The following is an 18,737-nucleotide window of genomic DNA, read 5'->3' as shown; positions in this document are numbered from 1 at the left end:
GGTAGAATCAACAAAAAGTTTTCAAACGAATTGAATAAAGTTTCGTTTCTGTTTCAGCAAACAAAACTTCAGTTGCATCCACGAAATTGTTTGTCACGGGTAATTTTTTTAATGTTTGTTAATTTTGTGGTCCGGACAACGGAAAAAATTTAATTGCGTCGACAAAATTAGCAACTGTTTCAGGCATATTTTTGTTACAATTTTGTTTCAGGAAAAAAAAAACGGTAGAATCACAAAAAAACTTCTCGAGGTAAATAGATCAAATTTTGTTTGTGTTTCAGGCAACAAAAATTCAGTTTACTCAACAAAATTTGTTAGCTGTTCCAGGGATATTGTTGTCGCATTCATTAGTTCAGGCAACGAAAATTCCGTTGCGTCGACAAAATTGTTTGTTACGCAGACAATTATTTTTTGTTATACCATTGTGTTCCGGAGAAGGAAAGAAAATTCAGTTGCATTGACAAATATTTCAGCTGTTTCAGGCATTTATTTGTTCAGGCAACAAAAATTCAGTCGCGTCGACAAAATTGTTTATTGGGCAGACAATTATTTTTTTATACTACTGTGTTGCAGAGGAGGAAAGAAAATTCAGTTGCATCGACAAAATTCTCAGCTGTTTCAGGCATATTGTCGTGACATTTATTTGTTCGAGTAACAAAAATTTTGTCGAATCTGGAAAAGTTTTAAAGGCATGTAATACCTGATGGTTACATTTGTGTCTCAGGTTCACACAACGGGTAAATCCTTTGTTTCAGGCAAGCAATTCAAATCAGATTTGATTCCTCTGGCAAATAAATCATTCCTCGTTTAATTTCGGTGTATCAGCGAACTATATATATTTCTCGTTGGGTATCGGAGGGTTTAGGAATTGATTTATTCCACGTCAGAATCCGCGCGGCGGAGGCGGCGGCGGCGGTTTAACAAATGAAACTGTGACATTGAGCGAAAGAGACAATCGCGGTGAATGTAATCCAGGTAATATTACACGCCGTTATGAATCACCGATTCGCTTTTTCTCCGATCTACTCCGTACAGTTTCTAGTCCGACTCCGAGATTAGAAGCCGAGGGCATAATCCGATTCTTCGCCGAGCACGGCGAAACCGCCGACTAAAAATTTCCTGCAAAACTTTTCGCACTCCGACACATTTTCAAACTCGCGCCGACGATTCCGCGTCGCCCGGGGGGGACGATGGGAAATTTCGGACGAGCGATCGTAAGTCGAAACGATCAAAGGGTGAGCGTATCGTAATTTCGCGGGCGTCGGAGGAAAGCGAGAGTTCGTTGCCTCGGCAAACTGAGCTACAATTTCTAGGCCGTATATTTCTTTGGCTCGTTGTTAGCGCGGCGGATACGCCGTACGGTATGGTAAGTGCGAGTACTTTCGAGCATCGGGATCAAAGGACAACCACCGGAAGAGTCACCATCTTGGAAGATATCGCCTTACGCACCCTCCCCCGCTCTCTGTATCGTATAAAACACCAGAAGCCAACTTTCGGTAACCAAAATTGAACGCAGTTCACGTTCGACTATATCACGTGCACCGCCAGCTACCGTCCAAGGTTCGATCGAATTACCTGTAGCTTCTCCTCTAATTATGATCGGACGGAAAAAAAAAAAAACAATTCAATCGAACTCCGAGCGTCGTCGAGGAACCCGGTGTAGAAGAAAAAAAAACTTGAAAAGGAAGGAAGGAGTAGGTCTATCTGTCAACGCTCGTAATTCAACTTCTCCTACGGAATGAGAAGCCCTGCGAACCGAGATACTCTGTTAGATACAAGTCATGCTCGAAGCGAGCATTCCTCGCAGAGGTTCTTCGAATAATTTGACTCCCGAGGTCCTTGCCTCCGAATCGTCACGGTTCTACGATTTTCCATTGAGCACCGCTACGAGGAGCCTACGTCGCGTTTTCCCGCTAGATACGAAATTTCCAGCCCCGTTTTTCCGCTCTTGCGATCAGAAATTTTCGATTTTCCCACCGAATTTCGAGGCGAGGCGAGCCGATCGCCGTCGACTTTTCTCGTCTCTTCTAATCGCGGAGGTGACCTCGGGACGCGGGTTTACCGTACCGTACAGAGAGCCGCGTAGCCGCTCGTCAAATGTTGGATGCGGGGAGGACGAGTGGGGAGGAAACCGACGAGGTGAAATAGTGAAGTAGAAAACAGGACTCGCGGTTGCCACGGCGTTACCGACCACATAAAGACATTAATTTTTTAATCCGCCTCGTGATTTGTGGTCTGAAGGTGGTCGTTGATATCGGCGAGAGTCCGCCGGTGTTGCGCGGCCTGGAGGAAGGAAGAAAGAAAGAAAGGAAAAAAGAAAAAGAGAAAAAAAAGAAAAAAAAAGAAAAGAAACTCAATTCGGAGGAAAAAAATCGGTAACTATAGGTAGCGACGTTCACGGGGGGCTCGCTAGGGTCGAGGAATTCGATCGAAAAACTGAATATAATTTCACGGACTCTGGACTAAAGTACCTTACAAAATCGACACCGTCGGTGTACCGAGGTATACGGGTAAACCTGTACCGAGGTGGGTTACCGAGCGCAATTTAACCTTGGCGTTGCAGTCGCTCTCAAACTTGAGCCTCGATTATTTATGGAAAGTATAGCGGGATGAAGAAAATGATAATCGCTTCTTTCGCACCTCGTCTGCACGGCGATGCAGCGCCGTCGAACGTGCGGGGGGGAGGGGGGCAGGGGGTGAAGCGAAACGAGGGGCTGCCGCTTTTCCGCGGGGCTTCGGTATTCGCGGTTATTTTTCCTTTTGTTTCTCACTTTTTTTGTTTTTTTTTTTTCTCTCGTCTCATTCTTTCGGCAAAGATATCGCGGTTTTAACTTTAAGTGCACTTTAAACCGCGCGGAAATTGGAGTGGCTGAGTGCCGTCGTGCCGGGCAACGGAATACGAAAAAAAACCCCTAGACGATCGTGTCAACACTTCAATTTTTTAATCCTCCGTCTTCCGATGTACAGCCTTTTTTTTTTCAAATCCATTCGTCAAGTTTTTTCTCTCTAGTTATCCAGTTCTTTTTTGTTTTTTTTTTTTGGTTTTTGTTCTTTTTTTTTCGCGTTTCCGGAAATATTTCCGTTTATCGTTCGACACCTGCCGCAGGTATGTCGCGGCACACGGCCGGAAGTGATCATGCGGGTTCGATTCACGCGGGCGAAAATTTGAATATTAAGTCAAAATTTTTGGCGACTCGACTCCGACCGATAACGTTCCGTCGTCGCGACCTCGAACGTGTCGGCGAGTAGATTCGAGTATTTCCGTTTTTTCAAAATTTTCAAAAAATGGTTTTTTCTCTCTTAACTATACAAACGAAAAAACTAATACCGTTCGAAGGGTGGAGATCCGAGTTCTGAGAAAACGTGAGAATAAAACTCGATTCTCCTCTGCACAGTAGGTACATCAGCGAGCTACGAAGTTCTCGCAAGATTACAATAACTCGGCGTTGAACTTGACTCGACGTTTGGAAGCGGGGACGCGTGTACCCCGTGTCACTCGATCTTTCGGAGGTGACGAACTGACGAGACGACGACATCTCAACCAGATACGAAACGCGAGGAGCGCTCTGCGGTATCTCATTGTCAGCCGTGTTTTAAACTTCGCAGCGACCCACACTGTCGACGGCTCTCTCAGACGAAGCGTGAAAAGTGATAAGGAATCGGAACGTACGCGCGCACGCACACGCAAACGCAAATCCCGCGAAACGCCTTCCGATCGGCGACAACCCCCTGATGGAAATATCCGACGAAAAAAAAATTTGCGTGCGAAAAGTTTTCGCCGAACCGATCGCAAATCGGAATATCATCGTCCCCGAACAGAGAGAGAGAGAGAGAGGGAGAGAGAGAGAGATAGAGATAGACAGAGAAGCTAGAAGAAAAAAAGAATCCAACGTCTCGACCTTTGATCAAAAGTCGATCGACTTTTCGTTTTTAACTTTGAGATACTTTAAACTTTCATCACGAAACGGACGACGGCGCGTGATAAAAAAACTTTCCCGGTATTCCGGCCGCCACCTCCGAAAGAAAGTAAAAAACAAAAAAAAAATAGAAATAAAATAAAAAAAAAAACGAAAAAAAAAACAGGTCGTTTCTTTCGGAATCAAAGAGTTCGGAAGCACCGAGACGAACCTTGTCGATGAAGATTCGTTTCGCTTCAGTTACTCCGCGGTATAACCTTCTCTCGCTGGTACACACTCTCCGAGTTGCAACGTGCGTTGATATGAAAAAAAACGGCTCTTTTTTTAGGTTTTTTTACTCCGTTTTTTTTTTTTTACTGTTTTTTTTTTGGAATTCAGACAGAGCAGACGTTATATTGGAAAACGAGGAGTCGGCCAGCGGTGCAGCGTTGTACAACAAGGCCAACGCGACGATGTCGAGAGGAGAAGAAGAAAACGCAAACGCGAGAAGGGTAAATGATAAAAAACAAAAAAAAGACGAAAAAAAAAACAAGGGGGATAAAAAACAAAATGAAGAAAAAGTACACCGTTACCGTACCGCTTAAATTACGTGATACAAGTGAAGCAGAACGAAGTCCGATACCACCGTTACAATTCCACCACCTTCGTTTGTGTGGGATGTACCGATGTGAAATGTAGGGATCGGATCGAACACAATAGTTTCGTACATATTCTCGCCATGTAAAATCCAAGATATTTATTTCGTCGCGGACGAACGAATCAAAAGTTGAGGGGGGACAAAAAAAAAGAGAGAAAATTGAAGAATGAGAAGTAGAAAAAAAAAAAATAATAATGAAATTGAAAAGAAGAGAATGAAAAAGAAAAAAAATAGAAAAAAAGGAAAAGACAATCAACCGGAACCAATGCCACGATTCTTCGGAGCGTGACAATGATCGAGTCATGCTTTTTTGCTTTTCATTTTAGTTTTTTTTTTCATTATTTTTTTTTTTTTTTCTGAAAGCGGGAATCGTATCTCCAAATTTGTCCGATTCATCTTTTCGTTTTGTTTGAAAACAGAACGAAGAAGAATAAACTACGTTGTATGTATTATATGGAATCTAATTTTGGCGGAGATTATTTTAGGGGTGGTTTCACCTGTCGCGCTTCCGAAGATTCGATTATTATACATACGCATGGCATCGGGCAGAGATGAATCGGGGTAGTTTCAAAGTCGTCGAATTCGTTTTTTTTTTGCTTTTTGTTTTCTCGTCACAATTGTTCAACTGTGAAGTTAAAATCACCCTTACAAAAAAAAGAAACGCGTATAAAATAGTTTTTTCGAAAGAATTCGATGGACCAGATGAATGGCTGCAGTTAATGACGGACACATGAGAATAATAATTCAGTAAGATGACGAATTACAAAATTTCGAATCTTCGAAGTAACGAAGACCTCGGAATTCGATCACAGATGTATAAAAACGAAAAGGGATAGAGGGATGAAAATTCACGTTACCTCAGCTCCTTCGCGAAGTCCTTCGTAAAAACGGGATCTTATCACTTAGTGGAAAACCAGAAATCAGATGCAGCAGCCGATGGGTTGAGAAAAAAAAAAAAAAAAGAAAAATCCATCGTCGATTTGTCACTCCGGTTGTTTGATGAGTAAAAAAAAAAAAAAAAATTTGACAAATAATTCGACAGATATTCACATCGGCGGTCAATACGCGGAGAACACCAGTCGAAATGTCGATTTTTTGTGAGAAAAGAAAAGAAAAGTACAATAAATAAATAAATAAATAAATAACAAAAACCGGCGGAAACGTCGCACATTAAAAAATTCCTCATCGATTTTCGAGGATAACGACGGACGGAGACGGAGAACCCGAAACGTAGGTATTTATAAATGCAAATGTTTTGTTTTTGTTTGTTTTTTTTTTTTTCCATTGCTCTGTTTTTGTCACATGTCGAAATTTTGATTTGAAAATAAATGGGGGTCACCGGATAAGCATACGCGCGATATGATAGGTCCACTGTGGACGAACCTTGTCGTCAGAATGCGGGAATTTGTGATCAGGAGCGTCGCGACGCCCCCACCACCCTCTACCCCCTCCGACGCCCGACGCTCGACGCCCGTGGTCCTCGGTGCTTCGGCTATTCCTCTCCTCTCCTCTCTCCTCTCCTCTCTCTTCTCTCTCTCTCTCTACTCATTCAGTGGTTCGTACTATGCTGACGTCACGCGATAACCGTCGACCAATAGGGAGCCTTCCCTCGAACCCCTCGCGCCTCGAGTAAAAGGCACACTCGCTCACTTTCTCGTGGGTGAGACTCGGATTCTGAAACCCGTACCAGGAAAACCAGCGCGGACTAAAGAAAAAATATTATTCCTGCGCGCAGGCGGGTATCGGCGACCCACAAAATGGCGAGTCCCGAACCTATTAGCGTTCGTTTATCGATAATTAGCCGCATTTAACAACCCGCTACGAATCCGTGGACCCCCCCCGACGCGCTCGCGGGGGTTCCCGGAAGTCCGAAAAATCCCCGTTTCTCTTCTCAAATTTTTTCAACCGGATTTTCGAAGCGGATGCCTCGGCAGCCTTCGCCTTACTACCTGGGAGCTTTTTCGCACGAAATCTGCGTCCTCTTTTCACAATCTGGTGAAAAATTGTCTCAGTCATTAGTCAACGCTTGGATACATAACCTCGATTATTTGAAATTCTGTTGGGACAAGATGGTTCTGAGTTTGGGAGGATCGATTGGATTGTTTTTTTTTTTTTTTTTTTTTTTTTTTCGGAAGCTTGTACAAGAGACGCGCTCTCGGCGGTTGAGGGGCGACTGCCGCGATCCTCGTCAAAGTCTGAAGTTTAAAGTTTTCCCGATTCGGCGATGCGCGAGAATTAAGGGAGGGATGCTCGAGAAGTCCGCGTGGGTACGTACGTAGATAGAGAGGAACGTTCGGCGAAACGCGTCTCGGAGTTTCGGATATGCTCGAAATTTCGCCTAAGAGCTTTCGAATCCGTTGCGGATTTGGGGGGGGGAGAGGTGGAAGAGGGGGGTGGAAAACGGGCGGCTACGTAGGAGGATCGAGGCGGAGTGCAGGGCGGAATCGGGTGAAAATCGAACAAACGTCAAGGGTGAAGTGAGTCAAAGAACGAAGTAAAGGCGAGCAACCCTTGAAAAACTTGCCGTCTCACATTAGTCCCATATATATGTATATAATACACAAAATACACAGAACTGAAGATCGTACAAAATTTACCAAAATTCGCGAATTTAGCCCCGAGTCGAGAAAACGGTTTGGATTTTGTCTGATCTTTTTTTTTTGGTTTTTTTGAAATAAATTGCGAAACGTAAAGATTATTTATTTTTTTTTTTGAAAAGTCCATTCTTCGGTCCACGAGGATTAGGTTTAGACGGATGAAATAAGGAGGTAAATGGAACTGAGACTCGTGTATATATATATATATATAAATTTAAAACGTCCCCTTATACGATTTACATATACTCGTTTCGGTTCGCGTTCTTTCTTTCTACTGCAACGTCTGTCAAAACGTCAAGCGTTCCATTTTCAATTTACGTTTCAACTGACACGCGACCAGCACGGTTTTAAGTAAAGTCACAAAATGGCGCCGACAAGGCGATAAATAATTTAAAATTCGCAAATCGTTTTTTTTGCACGTTCAGTTTCGTATAGTATACATACATATACCCGAACGCGCTGCGCCGCCACGTCCCGTCTAATCAGATATTAAAATAAACTTTTCTAGAAACAAAGAATTGGAGAGAGATAAAAATAAAAAAAAAACAAAAGTAAATCGATTAGCTCCGGAGGTTTTTATTATACCCGATGAAAATCGTCCCCTCGGAAGTCGATAGCAGAAGGTAGGTACGTACAGTGCAACGATTCTGGTGAAGGATTTTCATTTGATTTTTTCACTTATTCGCCATATCCGAAAGGGGTGGAGGGATGGAGTGACGGGGGGGGGGGGGGCTGACGCGATACGTTCTTTCGTTGGACACCTGCCCGCAATTTGTTTTACAAAGCTCTCAAATGCCTCAAAGTACAAAATTCATGGGGGAAAATAAAAAAAAAGAAGGAGGAGTAGAAAAAAAAAAACAAAAAAGAGATGTAACTTCTGCAGCACATCTCGTTTTTATCTTCAGACCGAGAAAACCTACACCGTAGAACGGTGTGACGAATAATGAGAAAAGAATATAGCTATACAGAAGCGGTTTTTTTCCAATCAACTCAAACGTCATACGCATGTTTTAATTTTAAACGAATTTCAATCGATTTTAGTCGCCCATGGGAAACAATTCGAAAGCTGATATATACGTATATTTGTTTGTTTTTTTTTTTTTTTTCATTCATACATACATTTTTCTTTGATTCCGCAATTTTTCCGCCGCAACGTATCGCTATCGCGACGTAATTCCCTTGAAAAAAACGTCGGGGCTATGTAAAAAGAGAAAGTCCAAAATGACGAGTTGATTTTGTTTCTTGTCGTTGTTGTTGTTGTTGTTGTTGTTGTTGTTGTTGTTGTTGTTGTTTTTTTTTTGTTTGTTTCTTTTTCACTTTGACCGGAATGCAGATTTTCGGCCGGGCGAACTCGTTTCCTCGTTGTTAAAATCATCACGTAAAAAAGTATAATATCCTCCTTGAATTTTAACACCACCTGAATATCTTTGCGCAGCGTATGAAATAAAGTAGAAAGGAAAACAAGGAGATGAAGAAAGGAGGGAAGGAAAAGAAAGAAAAAAAAAAAAAACGAAGTCAGATCCCTAATTGGATACTTGAGTGGCGAGGTAAATCTCCATTAGGAATATAGGTATGTATATATAGGAGGCCAGAGCGTGAGTGGGACGCATATTCGTCGAAGGAATTGTATTTCTCTCCCATTATATTCGATTCGCACCCGCGCCGCTCGGCGTCGCGCGCTTTGCGCGATTCGCGATTATATTTCTCCCCGCAGCAGGGCCGAGCACCACCTAACCCGCGTTCGTGCCCTCCTCGCGTTCAAGTAGCCCGGCAGCTGCCTTCGCACTTGACTGTGTAGTCGGATATACGTCACAGTGTTTGCAAGGAGGGAAAAAATAAATAGAAGCGAAAACCGCGAAGAGAGATGTAAAGTAAAAAAATGTTCACCAACAAAGTCATCGTTTACTTTTCAACCGATCGCATAGTAGCCGCCGCCGTTCCTCGGGTTCCGACTTATTCCTCGTTCCCCATTCGCCGATTCTCGCGCGCGGTCCGTTATCTCCGTTTCATTTGTTCGAAGGCGAACGAAGGTCGCCCGCGGTATACGCACTTGAGATTTTCAAACTCGGCTCACTCGAAGGAAACGCGTCGGGACGATGCGAAAATTTTCTCCGAGGTGCAGAAAAAGTGAACCAAGGACGCGCTCGTCTTCGATTTTTGCTGAAAAATCGGCAAAAAATGAAAAAAATTATCTTCGAGTTCGTATCGACCGCAGGCGGTTCCGCCGCGCGAAAATTGCGGAAAAATTTTGTTTCGGCGGTCGTCGGGCGGGGGGGGGGGGGGGGGGGGCTAATATCGCGCGAAATTTTTCGCCGAAGATATCGAAACCCCACCCCCGCGAACGTTGGGTTTACGGTGGGCCGAGGGAACCCGGCTTATTACAGGTCCTGAATTGACAACAAATAATCGATAGCCCTGCCGAGGGACGGGGTTTCTGACCAATGGGCAGAGGGCGGACACCCCCCGGAGGGTTCGGGGCGACCCAACCCACAAAAATTTACTAACTATTATTATGTGTAGTGGCCTACCCCTCGCTTCGACGAAACTTTTACCCTCCCCGAGAGAAGCCCACCGAAACCTGGAGCGCTGGACGCGCGTCGCAACAACGTTTACTCGGACCGTGTACTGGAAGCAAGAAAATGGCCGCCCGTTTCCACGAGATTCCAAAGCAGATTTCCAAAAACCGACGATTTTTTTGCTAATCATGTAGTCGTCGTTCCCAGGTCATTCCACGGTCAAGACGTTATCGTACAGCTGTAGAAACAAAAAAGCGGTGAAATATAAGGAACGCGTCTCGACCGAAATGGCAATAAATTCTGTTGGCTACACTGGAAAAGTATGAGGTCGTCGTGCGGCAAATGGACCCCACGCAAATCGTCATAAACCTTGAGTACCGGAATAAAAATAAAACATAAACGACGCTGCTTAGGCACAGATACGGAAACTCGCCAGCCACTTACTCACGTGGTCAGCCGCGTACCTGTATTCGCGTTTTGGAAAAAAAAAAATACCGCCGCTGAAAAAATATCCCCGTTAAATCATCGAGTCGCAAAATGGCCGATTTTTTCGAAAGCGATTCGCTGGGCCACCGATTGTCCTCCTTATCTGGCCGATGATTGGCACGTTAAAAATTTTCTCGGCTCGCGATCGCGAGTGATGGAAAAAGAAGAAAAAAAAACAGATCCTCGATATCCTGCCCCGAGAAATTATAAAGTCGTATCGGCACGGTCGGCAAAAAAATCCTCGGTCAAATGGAATAATGGCCTCAGTTTTTTTTATCGAGGTAATCGTATCTATTTCGCGTGACGATCGATTGACACGGTCTTGACTTTTGCAACAAGAAAGTGTATCGCGCCAGATATTATATATACATATATATATATATGTATAGGAAGTGTAGCAAAACGATTATAACTGTAGCGGGCGGTGATCGGTTTTGAAATTTCTGTATCGACAAAATGTCCGCCACGGTTTAACGCGCGTGGGCCTTTTGAGAGGGTGCGGGGAGGGGGAGGGAGAGGGGGAAGGGGGGGGACCCGGTCTCGGAACGGAGAATCGAGACCGAATCTGAAACGATCGAGGTAATAATCAAGAAAACGTATAGAAAAAAAAGAAGAAAAAGAAAAAAAAAGAAATGGAGCACAATGGAAACAGCCGCGCGTTGTCTGGGGTACGCGTAACGTACCCCGTCCGATTCGACGCCGACCCCATCAACGCGTTCGGTAGAATTTCGTTTCTTCGTGTATTTCGGATTGCGTTAGGTGCGCAGGAAACGATCGTCAGCACAATGAGCGTCCTCGGCCGAAAAAGTATCGGTGTACCAAAAAAAAAAAAAACCCGGCCGAAAAAAGGAGGAGAACCGTAGGTGGAGAGAAGGGCCTGCGGAGCCCGATCGGAAGCACCGTTATTTTTTAATTTTTTATTCCGTCGCGTCATGCTCGCGTAATTTAAGGGTGGCTGACGCGCCGCGCCGCGCCACGCCGATCCGATCTACCGTCTGCACGGTCATCGTCGTCGCGCATCCTTCTCCACGTGTCGATCGCAACCCCGTCCCGATCGAGAAAAAAGGTATACGGGGAAAAAATGGAAGCAGACCCTGAACACTGACCCGGACAACCGATTCGGTTTTTTTGTTGGTTTTTTTTTTTTTTTTTCATTCTTCGGAAAAGTTAGGTTTTTTTTTTTTTGCAACGTTCGTGAACGCGCGGTATTTTCGTAGTTTTTTGGTTACTGAGAAACGAATTTTCGATTGTTCGATTTTGAGTAAGTTGTGGATGGTGTCGAGAAACAAAATTTTTGAAAAATCGAGGCATTGTGACGAATGTGAAATTTTCTTTTTGTTGGTTAAGACGTTATTACTCAATACCATCCACATAAAGTAGACACGTATCTAGTTTCGTGTGAATAAAATAATGAAAAATATTTCAGAAAGTAAAAATAGTTTTATGGTATCTTCAGTCATCCGTCAACCAATAGAAACGCGAGAAAAAGTTGGAGGGCTTATCCGCCATTGATCGCGGGGCAAGTTATCTAATTTATTTCCAAAAACATCGGGACTACACATCACATGCTCGTCGTATAATTCTCAACACCCGAAAACAAGCCGACTTTACAATTTACCAAAAACTTTTCCTTCCCCCCACTCCAATGATGAAATAATTTTGAAAAATTTTCCAGGGGGAAAAAAAATAGAATCACGGTGTATATGACACGCGATGATGATTATTGCCCTTGACTCCACAATCCCATTGGTTACCTTCCCGGATTCCATCCGTTTTTGCGTGCGGCCTTAGATATGTTTTTTTTTTTTTTTTTTTTTTTTTTTCAAATCTGAGTGAAACAAAAAACGAAAAAACGGACGGGTCATCTACCCCTTTGAAATCCCCGTTCCCATTTCCAGCCGTATGTTATATACTTCGGCTCCACTTTTGGCTCGCGCGCACGGCGGGATCGCCGTCGCTCCTACGGGGTAAGCTAAGCTTCTCCTCAACCCTCAATCATTCGCATCCAACATCCACCCAGAAATTCGCCCCCCCCTTTCGCCCCCCTTTCGCCCCCCTCCCGCCCCGACGCTTCTTCTCCACCGCCGCGTCTCAAAACCCCGCCGACTGCACCCCTCAACCCCGAACCGTTGTCCTGGCCCTGCTGTATAACATCCTAGGGATGAAATAAAAAAGAGAGAAGGGAAAAGAAAAAAAAAAAAAAAAAATGTCTTCAGAAAACCCCGTGCTTTCGATCGATCCTTTCCTTTCCTTTTCGAGTGTCCCCCATGCCCCGCGGAAACGTATACTCGTGTATATAAGGCATTGTACGACGGTGAATAAAGTACACGGTGCGCAGGTTACGATTCTTTCAGTTTTTCGACCACTTTTCGTCGGGGCGAGAATCGAAAAAATTGAAAATCCTTGCAGTTTGAAAAAATCATCGAAAAACCAAAATCGAGCAAAAGGTCATCGAGAATTAATTATACGCTCTGGAAAAACCTTCTCTCTTTCCGATGGACGAAATTCACAGTCGAAATAGAGAAAAAGATAACTGCTCTACGGCGCGGCCGGAAAACTGGGGAAAACTTTTTTCACTAATTGCAAACGAAATTAACACCGTAATTAGTATCCATCGGCGATTGGTTAATTATCCTTCTGGCGTAACACTGGGCACTGTACTAACGCGGAACAAAAACGAACGAGAGTTTAGAACGAATTCGGTGAAAATTCGTCGAACGAAAAATGTGGAAAAAAAAGAAAGAAAGCAAAAAAAAAAACAAAAAAAACAAAACAAGTATCAGAAATTATCGCGAGGATGGAAAAATAATCACGTGGCGGCGTGTTCCGCAGTTGCGTCAGACTGGCGAGATGGGGCTTACGGAAAGAGTCTGAACGGTGGAAGTTGCATCGGGTACGATGGGTCCTCGTATTGTATTATTATTTAAAACAACCCTTCGGGTAGGGGGTTAGAGCCGCGTTCGTTCGAAAGGGGGAGGAAGGGGGTTGAAAGGGACTGAAAAAAAGAGAAAAAAAAGGGGGTTAAAAATCGAAGAGGGGAGACTTGGATTTTCACGGAAGCTTTTGCCGCGGCAGCAGCAGCAGCAGCAGCCCGAATATTCTGTTGTAAACCATAGACGGTGTTGCGGAGCGGCGATGCGGAGGGAAAAGAGAAGAGACGTTTTAAAAAAGGCTACAGGCTATGCCCATGGGGTTCAGGGGGAGCACGGAAGGGTGAAGGGGATAGTCACGGTGGTTGCGTGGCCGTAGCATGAGTTGGTCCAGGTGCCGCGGCAGACTCTGTTAAAAAAGGTGGGGTTAGCGCATGGGGTTAGGGGATATATGGGTTCCTTTCAGTTTTTCTGTTTTTTTTTTTTTCTTTTTTCTTTTTTCTTCTCTCTTTCTTTTCTTTTGATTATTTTTTCATTTTCTTTCTTTCTTTCTTTACTTTTTTTTTTTTTTTTTTTCAATCCCCACGTACATCCAGCGTCGCGAGCACGCTTAAGAGAATGCGGGGGGAACTCGTCGGGGGGAAAACCTCGTATGTAGGTAAAACGAGAACGTTGAACCCGCCAAAAACTTACACCGTGGTTTTACTCCAAAATTATTTTTTTTTTAGAATTCTTTCGAAGGTGCGGATCATCCCAGGAAGAGAATTTTGGTTTTACTCGCGTTTCCTATGAAGATGTATTCGTTTAATACGCTTGGAGAAACCTCTCTAGAGATCAGCTGGAAGAAAAAAATTTTAAGGGTCAGTCAAGATTTTAAAAGAATTCCGAAATCGTCAAAAATTATTGTTTTTTCTTTATTAATTGTTCCTCTCGACATTCTATTATCTGAAATATTAGAGATTAGTAATGAGAATACAAATTCTTAATTATATCAACTTGAAGACAATAAATCAAAACGTTCGTTAATATTTGGATTCAAAGGTTGCTCGTAAATCATCTAAGTAACTTTGATTCGAAGGTGGAAAAATTTTAGCAACTTTTAGAAAGCAAAATATTGACTTCAAATATTTAGAATCTCAATCAATCTCGACCCACAAAATAATATAATCACAAAAACTAAGATTTTATAATCACCAATTCGATCTTTAACGATTTTGGTAACTATTTAGGACTTTAACTTACTCCTGAAAAAGTTTTTTCAAGCTGATTACGTTATCTCTTGAACATGGTGAACTACTATAAACTACTATATTATTACTGACAACCCCGAAAATAATATATTGGTTTTTTCATGCCACCCTGCTCTGAATATTCAAGGTGTACAATTTTCTTATCCTTTGCGGAATGTATTTTATATTTCGATTCGATTATTGTGATGAACGCAGAAGAACATCACTTCAAAAATTGTATTAAATATGGATAATGGTATTGCAATACGTATGCATACCACTCACGGTAGTCGGCGAGTCACCTGTAAATTTGCAAACACTTCTTTACTTGCGAGAAATGTTAGACTTTAATTAAGACACCTGGCGGTGAAAATTTGCGACGTTTTCGCAAGACGATCCAGCTGACCGTGGGGCTGTGCGGTGCGGACGGAGATTCCGACTCACAATCAGAATCCTTAAGGAAAAGAAAAGGGGAAAAATTGTCGAGAAGGTACGAAGGTCATTCAATCGCTGATTCATGGAATTCGTTCTAATCGTAATGCGTTTCGATTTCGGAAGAGAACGAAAAAGAAAAAAAGATTTTCAGCGTAATTTTCAGGGCCGTGGGACGACGTGCGTCGATTTCAGGGGTTGCTTCACGTTACGACTGTCGAAGTATTATAACCAGTTCTCGGTAAACGCCCCCGCAATTTATTGACTTATCACCAGCCAATGAGAGGCTCTGCGTTAAAGAATCAATTGGCTAGTTTCATCTAACCGCGAACCTTCCATTTCGTGCTCCGAAAAGTTACCTTCTTTGATATCCTGCAGTTCGGGTGTTCGCGCACATCTAGCATTGATCTTTGATGGATCAATGCCGACAGCCATGTTTGAAATATATCTGCAAAAAAAGGGGGAGAAAAATAAAAGAGCACAAAAAAAAAAAAAAAACTGTTCGCGATAAAATTGTATCATCATAATTATTACACCCTGGCAAAATCGCAACTTTACATACATATATATTTGTACTAGATTTTGAAAGATTGTTATTTATTCAAGGAGTGTCGAGAAACAAGAGAAAATTTTCTAACCTCGTATCACCTTTTTTCTATCTCTTTTCTTTTCCTCTTCTTCTGCAGGTAATTATTTTACGCCGACGGAAACGAGAATTGAAACGCTTCAGCGATATAAAATATACGAACGGACCTCCTCTTACCCGTTGGGCTGATCAATCAGCGTCCCCGGCAAACTCGCAACCTCCTCGTAGTTCATAAAAGTCTGATGAAATCACCCTTAAATCATTGATTCGCGTTCGGTCTAGTCCGAGCAAAATGGGAATAGAAGAAAAAAAAGTACTCCGGTAATATCCTCGGTAGATGTAAATCTATCGATCGAGGTGAAATGTTGTATGTGAGGAAATAAAATAAACTTTTTCCAAAAACGATTAAACGCAATGTCTGATTATATTCCGCAAAAATTTTTATCATATCCATAGCGTAGCGACAAGGTCATTTCGATGTCAAATCGTATTTCCACGATTCTAATCGTATTTCGTATCAAATTCGCTTCATTCCAGTCGGAGTGTTTGCTCGTCAACCGTAAAATATACCAATAGGAATTAACGCACTCCGCCTCAACCCTCGCATATCTCGTTGACTTGGAAACAATTTTTTTTTTTTTGCTACCCAAATTCAACGTTTCTTACAAAAGCTAAATCCGCACACAAAATCCATCAGAGTTTTTGTTTTGTGTTATAAGTTTTTGAAATTCACGCCAATCGAAACAACATTTTTCTTGCTCAAAACAACGAGAATTTATGCAGTTTTAGCTATCGAAATTATTTTCGAAAAGTAACGCAAAAACTCCAGTCAATTTTTCCAACTGTGAGAATACGACCTAATTGAAAAAAAAGTTCGGATACCCGCGGTGTCCGTGAAATCGGAAGAGAAAAAAAATTATCGAAACTTTTCAGGGGCAAATAATCGAACGATATTTTTGCACGTACATATGTATATTTCGACGAAGGTATATATTTCTGGACGAAGGGAAAGGAAAAAGCTAGCGATACTCGTGCGCGTGTAGAGGGCGGTAGGTGTTCCAAGACGTACGGGGGTTTCGCTAATGATCTAATTAACGGAGCAAATGCAGGTGTATAACGTTAGGTATATAATTCAGGAGATGCAGACGCCAAAGCTAATTGAATTTCGCTTCGATTCTGTTAGAGACGTTTCAGGAATAATGCAGATTATCGCTCTGGTACCAGCTACACATACCAGCGCCCCATATAATTAGAGATAGCTGCTGGTGGTAGTTGTAACTAGCGTTCGCCGAAACTATACAATGATAATATTAGAAACGACGAACCGATATTCTTGCCTCCATTCAAATTCGCATATATACCGGCTGTCCGTCAATCCGATCCGCGCAGAAAAAAGCGACCGAATTTCGAACGAAATCGCGACGAAAATCCGAAACCAAAATCGCGTCGAATCGTTTTTTTTTAAACAATCTCTCTCGACGCGAATTGTTTTTTTTTTTTAAATAACAAAAAATAAAAAATGAAAACTAAGAACAACGGGGCGAGAATGACGAATAGTTTCACGATCGTTCGGGAGTACGAGATGGAAAAAAAAAGAAAAACTCGAGATGACAGAAGTGGGTGAAAAATAAAGGAAATTTTTAGCGCGCGGCACTTGTCGACAGGGTTTGAGAATTTAGGGATCGAATTACGGTTAGGTCAGGTAAGGAGGGCGTTGGGTAGGGTGAGTCTGGTCGATGGGGAAGATTGTCGAAGCTCGGCCCGGAGTGGGAGCCGTGAATCAATGAGGGTAAGTCGGTAGTAACAGGAGTGCACGTTGGCGAAGAAGTCGGAAAAAAAAACCGGAGGGTCGATGGTCCCACGAATCAATGGGGCCCCGACGACGACGAAATTTCGTCGGCGGCGGATGACCTCGGGTAGGTAACGTCGTCCGGTCGAGTCGCGCGTGGTTTTCAACGAAGAATTCCGCAGATCCCGTTTTATCGTAATTTTTTCCGTTTTCTCAGAGGGCCGTTTACCGAAGACGAGGAAAGTGATTATTTTCCGAGAAAAAAAAAGACGACGGCGCGTTTCGACTCACCGTCGCATTTTTTCCATTCGATAAAAATTGATCATCGCGGTGGCGCTGGTGGTGGTGCAGCTCAGCTTCCGTATGGACCTAAGCGGAGAAAATCTCGAAACCTGGTTACGCGGAAGTATGACTGACGTGTACCAATAATCTCATTTGCTATATCAATCTTCGTAAGGAGAGAAATTGTTCTCGCACTCTTCCACATCCCGACTGCACTTCGTGATCTATACTGAAAATACAATCGGCGCAGACTTCTGATGTAATAAATTATTAGACCGATATCCGTATACAGGTGAGGGATCAGAACTTACCGCACCGCGGTATACGAACTGGAGGGGGGGGGGGGGGGGGGGGCTGGCTGAAAATATAAAAAATAAGGAGTCTGCGAAAGTTCGGATTAAACTTTTTCATTTATTTATTACTTCTGCCCTCGGTATAACCCGCAGTCAGCAGACGTACGGAGAAACGATAGCGTTGTTCCGAATCAGGCTCGGGGGAGGGGAGGGGTGGGGGGGGGGGGCGGCGTACACCCGATTAACTCGAACCTTCCAACAAACTAGACTGCAGGAGCCGTTGCTCCGATAAAATATTAATCCAGGATCGGTGGACGTTGTACCTGTAGGGATAACGGACCTCGGACAGGTGTGCATGTTTTCTCAGAAATTTCCCGCCGTCGTGCGATCGCGCTTTTCCAAATTCAATTGTTACATGAATCCATTATCCCTGGAAAATAATGCCGCCCATCACTTCCGTACAACGTACACGTTGTCTGTCCCGTACAGTCTCGACTGGGGGCCCACCTGTGGACCGTTGACTACCCGTAATTAACAACCTGATATTAATTAACCCGAACCCCTCGACTCCTACGTTCGAGCAAAACCGCCGAGAATTTTTAAGAACCGGTGTAATTGGCTAACGATTTGGGATTTCTCGGAACGCGGAATTCTGCGGTAATTTGGTCTGCGTTGGAATTGAAGAAAAAAAAAAAAAATGTCCAATAAAAAGGTGCGATTTTTTCCGATAATATTGCGATTCGATTTCGGCGATGCGGGGAACGGGGGATTTATCAGTTTTCCCTGATTTATGAAAGTTCGATAACGGTAAGGAGTTGTGCGAGGCGGATCGTTCGTTAAAATTTTAAAAAGGCGAAACGTTAGCGTCAGAATCAAAGTCAATTTTACTCCGTCAGTGATACGTATAGAGATCCGGAGGTGTACGGTATAGCTAGCTAGCTAGCTGTATAAGTTATTCGGTTGCAGCGGCGGCAGCAGTAGCTTTCGGGTCGAGTTCGATTAAATAATAAAATACGTCAATGTCTGGCCCCTGTCACCAAACATGCAACTCTCGCGATCCGTAGAACGTAGATGAGCCATATAATATGCAAAACCCGGCTCGA

Source organism: Athalia rosae, chromosome 5 (genome assembly GCF_917208135.1).
Source record: "Athalia rosae chromosome 5, iyAthRosa1.1, whole genome shotgun sequence".
Taxonomy (NCBI): Eukaryota; Metazoa; Arthropoda; class Insecta; order Hymenoptera; family Athaliidae; genus Athalia; species Athalia rosae.
The sequence above is the reverse complement of the archived record's forward strand: the minus strand, read 5'-3'. Positions refer to the sequence as shown.